Here is a 13,802-nt window from a genome sequence, read left to right on the forward strand (position 1 = left end):
ACAGGTCCCTTTCCCCTCCCATGTATTTTCTTCTGGTAACAAAGCAGACATTACAATGTTGATCTCGAAGCATAAGTTTATGCCTTCTGGGGTTAGATTTTTAAAAGATGATTGAAAAACGCAAGGTGTTCAACTGTATTAATGAGTTATGGCCTTTAGTAATGAAGAGAATGGCAAACATTAATCCAAGCTGGCCTATTTGAAACTGGGAAGGAAAACAGTAGACAGCTTTATTTACAAAGGCCTTTTAAACATGAGGTCAGAAAACTAAGTCAATTCAAGGCCAGACAATTTGACTTTCCCCAAATGCAAATTCATTCTAAGCATAAAAGTTTAGACCACCAAAAGCAAGGAAGTGGGAAACAGAAATGAATAGAAGATGGGAATTAGGGGAGCCAGAGAAATAGGGGACCTTGATTCCTTAGGGCATTTCTAATCAGGTTTGCAAATCTATCTATCACTTTGCAAATCACCCCAAGTCAGTGGCTGAAGACAACAATCTAATCTCTCATGGTTCTGTGAGGTTAGCTGGAGCTTTCTGCTTGGGGTCCTTCATATGGTTGCAGTCAGACTGCAGCTCTGGCTGAAGTCATGTGAGGGCCTGGCTAGGTGAGAGGTCCACTGTGGTTTCTTCATTTCCATTTCTGATTCTTCAAATGGAATAGCTGAAGCAGATGGAGCTCCCTTCCCACTCTCTGTGTGCGATGTCTCTATGTAGTTAGTTTATACTTTCTCATAGCATGTCAGTCTCAGGTTAGCTGCCTTACATGGTGGCTTGGTTCTCCTAGAGGGGGTGTGTTAAGCCCTGGTGGAAACTAGACACTGTGAATGATCCTACAGCATCAATCAAAGCTTCTTCTAGGACTGAGTCAATCACTGCTGTGTTGTCCAATAGAGTAAACCATAAGACATGTATAGCTATTTAAACTTAAGTTACCTAAAATTAAATAAAGGCTGAGTAAGAAACTATCTTTCTCCTGCCTTACTCTTTGAGCTGGGACATTAGGCTTTAAGACTCGGACTGCAACTTTACTATCAGCTCTGCTGTGTCTCCAGCTTTGTCAACTGCAGACCTTGTGATTTCCATCTCCATAATCACAAAAGTCAACTCCTTAGAGTAAATCAATACCTCTCTCTTTCTCTAACTGGTACTGCTTCTCTGGAGAACCCCTACTAATACATGCAGCCAGTGGCTATTGCGTAGCAAAATAAAGAATATTTACATCATCACAGAGAGTTCCATTGGATATCTCATGTACTATAGAAGAGTAGTGTGCCTATATGAATGTGTGTTTGTGTGCATGCACATGTGGAGGGGAGTAATTTAATGCAATTGGCAGTATTATTGGAAAAATTAGTTACCAGCAGAAATTTTGTGAACAGTGCTCTAAATAGCTCCAAGTAGGGAGACATATTAAGAATGAGAGCAGGTATCATGGAGGGAGAGAGAGAAGAGAGGCTTGGAGACAGGTCTGAAGAAAAGGCAGAAAACAGTTGTATTAGAGTTCTCTAGAGAAACAGAACCAATGAACAGTAAGCTATATATACGGCTGTAAGACTACTGGTTTCATATATATACACCTATTGGTATATATGTCGTGTGTGTGTGTGTGTGTGTGTATAAAATAAGGAACTGGTTCACAAAATTATGGAGGTTCCAAGCTCTGTGGTTGGCAAGCTGGAAATCCAGGACCGACAATGGTGCAGTTCCAGTCCGAATCCAAACGCCTGAGAACTAAGACAGCTGGTGATGTAAATTCTAGTCCAAAAGTTGGCAGGCTGGAGACCTAGGTAAAACTTTTTTCAGTTTGATTCCAAAGGCAGGAAAGGATTAATGTCCTACCTCAGCAGTTAGGTAGGTGAAGTTTCTTCCTACCTAACCATTTTGTTCTTCAGGCCTTCACCTGATTGGATGAGGCCCACCCACAGTGGGAGGGCAATCTGCTTTACTCAGTCTCTGGATTCAAATGTTAATCTCTTCCAGAAACACCCTTACAGACACACCCTGAAAAATCTTTGAACAAATGTCTGGGTACCCTGTGGCCCAGTCAAGTTGATATGTTCAATCAATGATCATAGTACAAATTTTTATTTACTAGTGTTGATAACATCTGATCTAGGATGAAGAAAAATATCCCAAGTTAAAGTGGGGTATAAAGATAATTATGTATGGCTATTGTCACAAGAGTAATTCCTCACATCACAAGGCATTTTTCTTAGGTCACTTGTAAAACTCTGTTTTTTATTTGAATGTTTTTCCTCCTTTTCTAATAACTGTAACATCATATATCTTCTCAGGGTTACAATATAATGTGAAATAGAAGAAGGAGTGATGTTTTAGAATTATATAGATTTGAATTTCAATGCTCTTTCAGCAATTTACTTGTGACGTATTTGAGGTAAGTAACTTCTAATCTTTGATTCTCATTTTCTTTACCTGAAAAATAGGCATAAACTATAACTAGTTGTGTTGTTGAGATTAAAAATATATGCTAAATAATTGGAAGTTGGGGGGGCGGAAGATGGCGGCGTGAGTAGAGTAGCGGAAATCTCCTCCCAAAACCACATATATCTATGAAAATATAACAAAGACAACCCTTCCTAGAATAAAGACCAGAGGACACAGGACAATATCCAGACCACATCCGCACCTGAGAGAACCAGGCGTCTCGTGAAGGGGATAAGATACAAGCCCCAGCCATGCGGGGGCCGAGCGCCCATCCCCCCAGCTCCCAGCGGGAGAAGAAAAGGCAGAGCGGGAGGGAGATGGAGCCCAGGACTGCCGAACACCCAGCCCCAGCCATCCGGGCCAGAGCGCAGACACAATACGTGCCCAGGGGGCACTGGATGCTAGGGAAACAGGGCAGCAAGAACAGTGAGCGGGCACCGGACGCTGGGTGCCGGAAGACATAAGAAAAGCGTGCGACATTTTTTTTTTTTTTTTTTGCTGTTTTGTTCTGGCGAGCGCTTTTTGGAAGTCTTAAAGGGATAGGGCCCCCAATACTAGGGAAACAGGGCAGCAAGACCAGTGAGCAGATGCCTGAGGCTGGCGCCGGAGAATAAAGAAAAACGAGTGGCCACTTTTTTTTTTTTAATTTAAATTCTTCTTTTTTTTTTTTGTGGTCGTTGTTTTGTTTTGGCGGGTGCTTTTTGGAAGTCTTAAAGGGGCAGGGCGGGACACTTAATCAAGAGATAAGGAATCTGGGGATCTCTGGGCACCCTAACCCCTGGGCTGGAGGGAGCAGGGAGGCCCCTTACTGAGATAAATAACCTCCAGGCCGCTCCCCCTCCAATGACTCCACCACTTTGGAGCAGAGGCCTGAACCAGGCCACACCCACAGCAACAGCGGAGATAAACTCCATAGCAACTGGACAGGAAGCAGAAACCCTGTCTGCGCGCAGCTGCCCAGCACAAGCCACTAGAGGTCGCTGTTCTCCCAGGAGAGGAGGGCCACAAACCAACAAGAAGGGAAGTTCTTCCAGCCGTCACTCGTCCCAGCTCTGCAAACTATTCCTAGCACCATGAAAAGGCAAAGCTATAGGCAGAAAAAGATCACAGAGACAACACCAGAGAAGGAGACAGACCTAACCAATCTTCCTGACAAAGAATTCAAAATAAGAATCATAAACATGCTGACAGAGATGCAGAGAAATACGCAAGAGAAATGGGATGAAGTGCGGAGGGAGATCACAGACGCCAGAAAGGAGATTACAGAAATGAAACAAACTCTGGAAGGGTTTATAAGACGAATGGATACGATGCAAGAGGCCATTCATGGAATGGAAACCAGAGAACAGGAACGCATAGAAGTTGACATAGAGAGAGATAAAAGGATCTCCAGGAATGAAACAATATTAAGAGAACTGTGTGACCAATCCAAAAGGAACAATATCCGTATTATAGGGGTTCCAGAAGAAGAAGAGAGAGGAAAAGAGATGGAAAGTATCTTAGAAGAAATAATTGCTGAAAACTTCCACAAACTGCGGAAGGAAATAATCGAACAGACCACGGAAATACACATAACCCCCAACAGAAAGGATCCAAGGAGGACAACACCAAGACACATAATAATTAAAATGGCAAAGATCAAGGATAAGGAAAGAGTTTTAAAGGCAGCTAGAGAGAAACACGTCACCTATAAAGGGAACCCCATCAGGCTAACATCACACTTCTCGACAGAAACCCTACAGGCCAGAAGAGAATGGCATGATACATTTAATACAATGAAACAGAAGGGCCTTGAACCAAGGATACTGTATCCAGCACGACTATCATTCAAATATGACGGTGGGATTAAACAATTCCCAGACAAACAAAAGCTGAGGGAATTTGCTTCCCACAAACCACCTCTACAGAACATCTTACAGGGACTGCTCTAGATGGGAGCACTCCTAGAAAGAACACAGCACAAAACACCCAACATATGGAGAATCGAGGAGGAGAAATAAGAAGGGAGAGAAGAAAAGAATGTCCAGACAGTGTATATAACAGCCCAATAAGCGAGCTAAGGTAGGCAGTAAGATACTAAAGAGGCTAACCTTGTACCTTTGGTAACCACGAATTTAAAGCCTGCAATGGCAATAAGTACCTATCTTTCAATAGTCACCCTAAATGTTAATGGGCTGAATGCACCAATCAAAAGACATAGAGTAATAGAACGGATAAAAAAGCAAGACCCATCTATATGCTGCTTACAAGAAACTCACCTCAAACCCAAAGACATGTACAGACTAAAAGTCAAGGGATGGAAAAACATATTTCAAGCAAACAACAGCGAGAAGAAAGCAGGGGTTGCAGTACTAATATCAGACAAAATAGACTTCAAAACAAAGAAAGTAACAAGAGATAAAGCAGGACACTACATAATGATAAAGGGCTCAATCCAACAAGAGGATATAACCATTCTAAATATATATGCACCCAACACAGGAGCACCAGCATATTTGAAACAAATACTAACAGAACTAAAGGGGGAAATAGACTGCAATGCATTCATTCTAGGAGACTTCAACACACCACTCACTCCAAAGGATAGATCCACTGGGCAGAAAATAAGTAAGGACACGGAAACACTGAACAACACAGTAGAGCAGATGGACCTAATAGACATCTATAGAACTCTACATCCAAAAGCAACAGGATATACATTCTTCTCAAGTGCACATGGAACATTCTCCAGAATAGACCACATACTAGGCCACAAAAAGAGCCTCAGAAAATTCCAAAAGATTGAAATCCTACCAACCAACTTTTCAGACCACAAAGGCATAAAACTAGAAATAAACTGTACAAAGAAAGCAAAGAGGCTCACAAACACATGGAGGCTTAACAACATGCTCCTAAATAATCAATGGATCAATGACCAAATCAAAATGGAGATCCAGCAATATATGGAAACAAATGACAACAACAACACTAAGCCCCAACTTCTGTGGGACGCAGCAAAAGCAGTCTTAAGAGGAAAGTATATAGCAATCCAAGCATATTTAAAAAAGGAAGAACAATCCCAAATGAATGATCTAATGTCACAATGATCGAAATTGGAAAAAGAAGAACAAATGAGGCCTAAGGTTAGCATAAGGAGGGACATAATGAAGATCAGAGAAGAAATAAATAAAATTGAGAAGAATAAAACAAAAGCAAAAATCAATGAAACCAAGAGCCGGTTCTTCGAGAAAATAAACAAAATAGATAAGCCTCTAGCCAGACTTATTAAGAAGAAAAGAGAGTCAACACAATTCAACAGTATCAGAAACGAGAAAGGAAAAATCACGACGGACCCCACAGAAATACAAAGAATTATTAGAGAATACTATGAAAACCTATATGCTAACAAGCTGGGAAACCTAGGAGAAATGGACAACTTCCTAGAAAAATACAACCTTCCACGATTGACCCAAAAAGAAACAGAAAATCTAAACAGACCAATTACCAGCAACGAAATTGAAGCGGTAATCAAAAAACTACCAAAGAACAAAATCCCCGGGCCAAATGGATTTACCTCGGAATTTTCTCAGACATACAGGGAAGACATAATACCCATTCTCCTTAGAGTTTTCCAAAAAATAGAGGAGGAGGGGATACTCCCAAACTCATTCTATGAAGCTAACATCACCCTAATACCAAAACCAGGCAAAGACCCTACCAAAAAAGAAAACTACAGACCAATATCCCTGATGAACGTAGATGCAAAAATACTCAACAAAATATTAGCAAACCGAATTCAAAAATACATCAAAAGGATCATACACCATGACCAAGTGGGATTCATCCCAGGGATGCAAGGATGGCACAACATTCGAAAGTCCATCAACATCATCCACCACATCAACAAAAAGAAAGACAAAAACCACATGATCATCTCCATAGATGCTGAAAAAGCATTTGACAAAGTTCAACATCCATTCATGATAAAAACTCTCAGCAAAATGGGAATAGAGGGCAAGTACCTCAACATAATAAAGGCCATCTATGATAAACCCACAGCCAACATTATATTGAACAGCGAGAAGCTGAAAGCATTTCCTCAGAGATCGGGAACAAGACAGGGATGCCCACTCTCTCCACTCTTATTTAACATAGTACTGGAGGTCCTAGCCATGGCAATCAGACAAAACAAAGAAATACAAGGAATCCAGATTGGTAAAGAAGAAGTTAAACTGTCACTATTTGCAGATGACATAATACTGTACATAACAAACCCTAAAGACTCCACCCCAAAACTACTAGAACTGATATCGGAATACAGCAAAGTTGCAGGATACAAAATCAACACACAGAAATCTGTGGCTTTCCTATATACTAACAATGAACCAACAGAAAGAGAAATCAGGAAAACAACTCCATTCACAACTGCATCAAAAAAAATAAAATACCTAGGAATAAACCTAACCAAAGAAGTGAAAGACTTATACTCTGAAAACTACAAGTCACTCTTAAGAGAAATTAAAGGGGACACTAACAGATGGAAACTCATCCCATGATCGTGGCTAGGAAGAATTAATATCATCAAAATGGCCATCCTGCCCAAAGCAATATAGAGATTTGATGCAATCCCTATGAAACTACCAGCAACATTCTTCAATGAACTGGAACAAATAATTCAAAAATTCATATGGAACCACCAAAGACCCCGAATAGACAAAGCAATCCTGAGAAAGAAGAATAAAGTAGGGGGAATCTCACTCCCCACCTTCAAGCTCTACTATAAAGCCATAGTAATCAAGACAATTTGGTACTGGCACAAGAGCAGAGGCACAGACCAATGGAACAGACTAGACAATCCAGACCTTAACCCAGACATATATGGTCAATTAATATTTGATAAAGGAGCCATGGACATACAATGGCGAAATGACAGTCTCTTCAACAGATGGTGCTGGAAAAACTGGACAGCTGCATGTAGGAGAATGAAACTGGACCATTGTCTAACCCCATATACAAAAGTAAACTCAAAATGGATCAAAGACCTGAATGTAAGTCATGAAACCATTAAACTCTTGGAAGAAAACATAGGCTAAAACCTCTTAGACATAAACATGAGTGACCTCTTCTTGAACATATCTCCCCGGGCAAGGAAAACAACAGCAAAAATGAGTAAGTGGGACTATATTAAGCTGAAAAGCTTCTGTACAGCAAAAGACACCATCAATAGAACAAAAAGGATCCCTACAGTATGGGAGAATATATTTGAAAATGACACATCCGATAAAGGCTTGACGTCCAGAATATATAAAGAGCTCACACGCCTCAACAAACAAAAAACAAATAACCCAATTAAAAAATGGGCAGAGGAACTGAACAGACAGTTCTCCAAAACAGAAATACAGATGGCCAACAGACACATGAAAAGATGCTCCACATCGCTAATTATCAGAGAAATGCAAATTAAAACTACAATGAGGTATCACCTCACACCAGTAAGGATGGCTGCCATCCAAAAGACAAACAACAACAAATGTTGGCGAGGCTGTGGAGAAAGGGGAACCCTCCTACACTGCTGGTGGAAATGTAACTTAGTTCAACCATTGTGGAAAGCAGTATGGAGGTACATCAAAATGCTCAAAACAGACTTACCATTTGACCCAGGAATTGCACTCCTAGGAATTTACCCTAAGAATGCAGCAATCAAGTATGAGAAAGATCAGTGCACCCCTATGTTTATCGCAGCACTATTTACAATAGCCAAGAATTGGAAGCAACCTAAATGTCCATCGATAGATGAATGGATAAAGAAGATGTGGTACATATACACAATGGAATACTACTCAGCCATAAGAAAAGGGCAAATCCAATCATTTGCAGCAACATGGATGGAGCTGTAGGGTATTATGCTCAGTGAAACAAGCCAAGTGGAGAAAGAGAAATACCAAATGATTTCACTTACCTGTGGAATATAAGAACAAAGGAAAAACTGAAGGAACAAAACAGCACCAGAATCACAGAACTCAAGAATGGACTAACAAGTACCAAAGGGAAAGGGACTGGGGAGGATGGGGGGGTAGGGAGGGATAAGGGAGGGGGAGAAGTAGGGGGGTATTAAGATTAACATGCATGGGGGGGTAGGAGAAAAGGGAGGGCTGTACAACACAGAGAAGGCAAGTAGTGATTCTACAACATTTTGCTATGCTGATGGACAGTGACTGTAAAGGGGTTTATAGGGGAGACCTGGTATAGGGGAGAGCCTAGTAAACATAATATTCGTCATGTAAGTGTAGATTAGTGATACCAAAAAAAAAAAAAAAAAATGGCAGTTCCTGTGTGGTAACCTCCAATGAGTTCTACACTAGGGTATAAAGGGCATATAAAAGTGTAGGCACAGGGTCTGTTTGCGTCTATACAGAAGATCAAAGCCTAATTGGGCTACCCCGAAAATGAACTAAGATACGATATGAAAGAGAACTTCCAACATCGGCACTCTCTGGAAGACTCATGCCAGAAGATGATCATCAAAAAATCCCAACAAAGATCCACACACTGCTACAGCTGTAGATGCACTCATCCCACCAGTTCCTGGACTTGCCATGGGAATGAAGAAGGAGATATCTAAGCTGGCCTGTGCATACAGTAAAACAACAAATTTGACTGGATCTATACTGTTGGAACTCAATCAAGAATTAGGAGAAGTGCAAATTGTAGCGCTCCAAAATCTTACAACTACAGACTATTTACTGTTAAAAGAACATAAGGGATGTGAACATTCCCCAGGAATGGGTTGTTTTAATTTGTCTGATTTCTCTCAGACTGTTCAAGTTCAGTTGGACAATATCCACCATATCATAGATAAGTTTTCACAAATGCCTAAGGTGCCTAACTGGTTTTCTTGGTTTCACTGGAGATGGATGGTAATTACAGGTATGCTTTGGTTACGTAACTATAGTCCTATTATGTTACTGTGTGTGCACAATTTAAGTAGTAGCTTAAAACCTATACATGCTGAAGTTACTCTACAAGAAGATATGTCAAAGAAATAATCAATCTTCCCATGTTTTCTTCCGCCTGCTACTTCTATAGCTTTTCTTCTTCCTTCCTAATTACAACCCTTAAATAGAATTCGTGCCTCATATCAAATTTACCGAGTATCATAATTCTTCCAAGTGGTAAAGTTACCTCAAGACAAATGCTGGGCATTGAAGCTACAGGGCATAAATATGCAAAGAAATTAAAAGCTAACCATTTCAAACAATAAAGCTTCTCTCTCACTTACCAACTTTACATTTCCTTGTATGGCCCCGGAAGATGACTGGTTAGCCAGAGACGGGTAAGATTCCTCAAGGGAGGAACAACCTAAGACAGGCACAGTCACAGGGGGGTCATCAGGTGAGAAATTGCGGATCAACAGAGGTGAGGCTTCGAACCTCACCCCCCCATTCTGAGAGAAATCTTCTGCATATGTGGATGTTTTATTGCCCTTGTCTAGCTTGGATTAACACATAGTCTACAGGCACACACCTGATCATCTACATTTGCTCTCTTACAACACTAAACTATGTTTTCTACCTTTACCTTTTATCTACCTACCACCTCAGCATTTTATTAAAAATAATAATAATAAAGAGAGAAATGTGGTATTCACATATAAATCAAGTATCAAAATCAAATGAGTATTCATATTTGAACTGACTGTTTATAGTTCATAATGCATGAGCCAAACCGAAGGTTTCTGTGATGGCTGCCCTTGTACTGTTCACCATGTAAGAACTTATTCACTATGTAAGAATTTGTTCTCCATATAAGAACTTGTTTGTTATGCCTCAGAAGATTGCAGACTGATGAAAATTAGGCTTGGGGTGGATTAATGATTGTGCATTGAGCATTGACTCCCCTATACAGAATTTTATTGTTGTTAACAACCATTTGATCAATAAATATGAGAGATGCCCTCACAAAATAAAAAAAAATAAAATAAATAAAGTATATACTTCCAATGGTAAATAATAAGTAACTGGATGTAATGAATATAGTCAAGATATTGTAAGAGCTTGGTATGGTGATAGCTGGTACCTAGAATTGTCATGTATATAAATGTTGAATCACTATGTTGTACACCTGAAACTAATGTAATGTAATACTGTGTGTCAACTACCCTTCAATAAAAAAATAATTATCTATAAAAAATAATAATAATAATTGGAAGTTAGTACTTATTTTCTATAGAAAGAACATAAAAGCCAAGGAAATCACATATATGGCATTAATCAAGAGATTCACATTCACAAGGTGGGGGTGAGGGTGGGAGGGACAGGAGAAGCAGCTCTAGTAATTCCTAGGGTTTAAGAGAAAAGTTAAACATAAGAGTTATCACTATAAAATAGTTTTATTTGGAGTGTCAAGATCAATGGAAAGGAGACATAAAATTAGTGGAGACTTGAGCCAGTTTCTCTTACTGATTCCTTGATCATAGAAAGGGATATTTATTGCGACTAGCCAAGGAATATTTATACTACACAAAAGAGCACACAGATAGCCAAAGCAAACCTGAGACGGAAGAATAAAGTGGTGGGGATCTCGCTCCCCAACTTCAAGCTCTACTACAAAGCCACAGTAATCAAGATAATTTGGTACTGGCACAAGAACAGAGCCACAGACCAGTGGAACAGAATAGAAACTCCAGACATTAACCCAAACATATATGGTAAATTAATATACAATAAAGGAGCCATCAATATACGATATAGGGACATACAATGGGGAAATGACAGTCTCTTCAACAGATGGTGCTGGCAAAACTGAACAGCTACATGTAAGAGAATGAAACTGGATCACTGTCTAACCCCATACACAAAAGTAAACTCAAAATGGATCAAAGACCTGAATGCAAGTCATGAAACCATAAAGCTCTTAGGAAAAAACATAGGCAAAAATCTCTTGGACATAAACATGAGCAACTTCTTCAGAACATATCTCCCAGGCAAGGGAAACAAAAGCAAAAATGAACAAGTGGGACTATATCAAGCTGATAAGCTTCTGTACAGCAAAGGACACCATCAATAGAACAAAAAGCTATCCTACAGTATGGGAGAATATATTCATAAATGACAGATCCGATAAAGGCTTGACATCCAAAATATATAAAGAGCTCATGCACCTCAACAAACAAAAAGCAAATAAGCCAATTAAAAAAAGGGCAGAGGAGCTGAACAGACACTTCTCCAAAGAAGAAATTCAGATGGCCAACAGACACATGAAAAGATGCCCCACATCGCTAGTTATCAGAGAAATGCAAATTAAAACCACAATGAGATATCACCTCACACCAGTAAGGATTGCCACCATCCAAAAGACAAACAACAACAAATGTTGATGAGGTTGTGGAGAAAGGGGAACCCTCCTACACTGCTGGTGGGAATGTAAATTAGTTCAACCATTGTGGAAAGCAGTATGGAGGTTCCTCAAAAAGCTCAAAATAGAAATACCATTTGACCCAGGAATTCCACTGCTAGGAATTTACCCTAAGAATGCAGCAGCCCAGTTTGAAAAAGACAGATGCACCCCTATGTTTATCGCAGCACTATTTACAATAGCCAAGAAATGGAAGCAACCTAAGTCCATCAGCAGATGAATGGATAAAGAAGATGTGGTATATGTACACAATGGAATATTACTCAGCCATAAGAAGAAAACAAATCCTACCATTTGCAACAACATGGATGGAGCTAGAGGGTATTACGCTCAGTGAAATAAGCCAGGTGGAGAAAGACAAGTACCAAATAATTTCACTCATATGTGGAGTATAAGAACAAAGAAAAACTGAAGGAGAAAAACAGCAGCAGAATCACAGAACCCAAGAATGGACTAACAGTTACCAAAGGGAAAGGGACTGGGGAGGATGGGAGGGAAGGGAGGGATAAGGGTGGGGAAAATGAAAGGGGGCATTACGATTAGCATGTATAATGTGTGGGGGGGCATGGGGAGGGCTTTGCAACACAGAGAAGACAAGTAGTGATTCTACAGCATCTTACTATGCTGAAGGACAGTGACTGTAATGGGGTTTGTGGGGGGGGGACTTGGTGAAGGGGGGAGTCTAGTAAACATAATGTTCTTCATGTAATTGTAGATTAAATGATAACAAAATAAAAAATAAAATAAAAGTACACAGAACACGTAACCAGGCAAGATCTCTACTAGATAGACAGACAGGAGTGAATGCTGTGCAAAGGATCCAAGCATCTTCTCAATAACACAAGGAGACTGGAGTGTTACTCCTGGTCTGTTTTCCACTGAGTGATGTACTGCGGTATCAATACTGTGTGACAGCCATGTAGGGCCTCTCCATGGCCTCCTGCAGAGAACCACAGAACTGATGGGAGACTCAGTCCATTCACCTGGGCTCCCTTTGGAATTGCTCTAAAGTCTCATCCACTTAAAGATACACATTTAAATCCTTCTGCATATTAGAGGAAGATGCTGAGGAGTGAAAGATAAATTTATCTCCTATAACCTTAGATTCTTCTGGGTTTTTAGAAGTTCTCTCAAAGTTTAGGATTGTAGGTGTTGGCAAGGACATGACAATCTAAAGAATAAATTACTACCTTGACCTCCAAGCCAGCTAGTCAGGGAGACAGGGAGGAAAGGACATGAGTAGATACTCAATGTCTGTTTCACAGCACTTTCAGTCTGTATAATATGATTATGTATGTGTATGGAGACATACAATTTAATTTTAATTTTAAAATATACTTTTATTGGGCATTTAAGAATATCTCTGCTTTTCAATTCTTTAATGTGGCCATAATTACCCCTGGAAACTACCAAGGTTTAAGTAATATGCTGATTTGTGTCTCTTGTAACTCTACCATTTTTATTATTTCTCATCTAGATGAATGGCCTCTATATTTCCCAAGCCAGATACTTGGAGGTCACCCTTTACTAACCGTATCTATTTTATTTTATTTTATTTTTTTTTTGAGAGGGCATCTCATATTTATTGATCAAATGGTTGTTAACAGTTAACAACAATAAAATTCTGTACAGGGGACTCAAAGCACAATCATTAATCCACCCCAAGCCTAATTCTCATCAGTCTCCGATCTTCTGAAGCACAACGAACAAGTTCTTACATGGTGAACAAATTCTTACATAGTGATTAAGTTCTTACATGGTGAACAGTACAAGGGCAGTCATCACAGAAACTTTCGGTTTTGATCACGCATTATGAACTACAAACAATCAGGTCGGATATGAATATTCGTTTGATTTTTAAACTTGATTTATATGTGAATCCCACATTTCTCCCTTATTATTATTATTATTATTTTTTTTAATAAAATGCTGAAGTGGTAGGTAGATGCAAGATAAAGGT

General features: G+C 39.7%; 1 protein-coding gene across 2 annotated transcripts in view; it reads right to left on the reverse strand.

Moving 5' to 3' along the window:
- The window catches only part of KBTBD3 (kelch repeat and BTB domain containing 3), a 41,022-nt gene that overhangs the window by 11,615 nt on the left and 15,605 nt on the right, over positions 1 to 13,802 (reverse strand). The gene's annotated exons all lie outside the window — the stretch shown is intronic.

The sequence above is a fragment of the Manis pentadactyla genome, chromosome 13 (assembly GCF_030020395.1).
Source record: "Manis pentadactyla isolate mManPen7 chromosome 13, mManPen7.hap1, whole genome shotgun sequence".
Classification (NCBI taxonomy): domain Eukaryota; kingdom Metazoa; phylum Chordata; class Mammalia; order Pholidota; family Manidae; genus Manis; species Manis pentadactyla.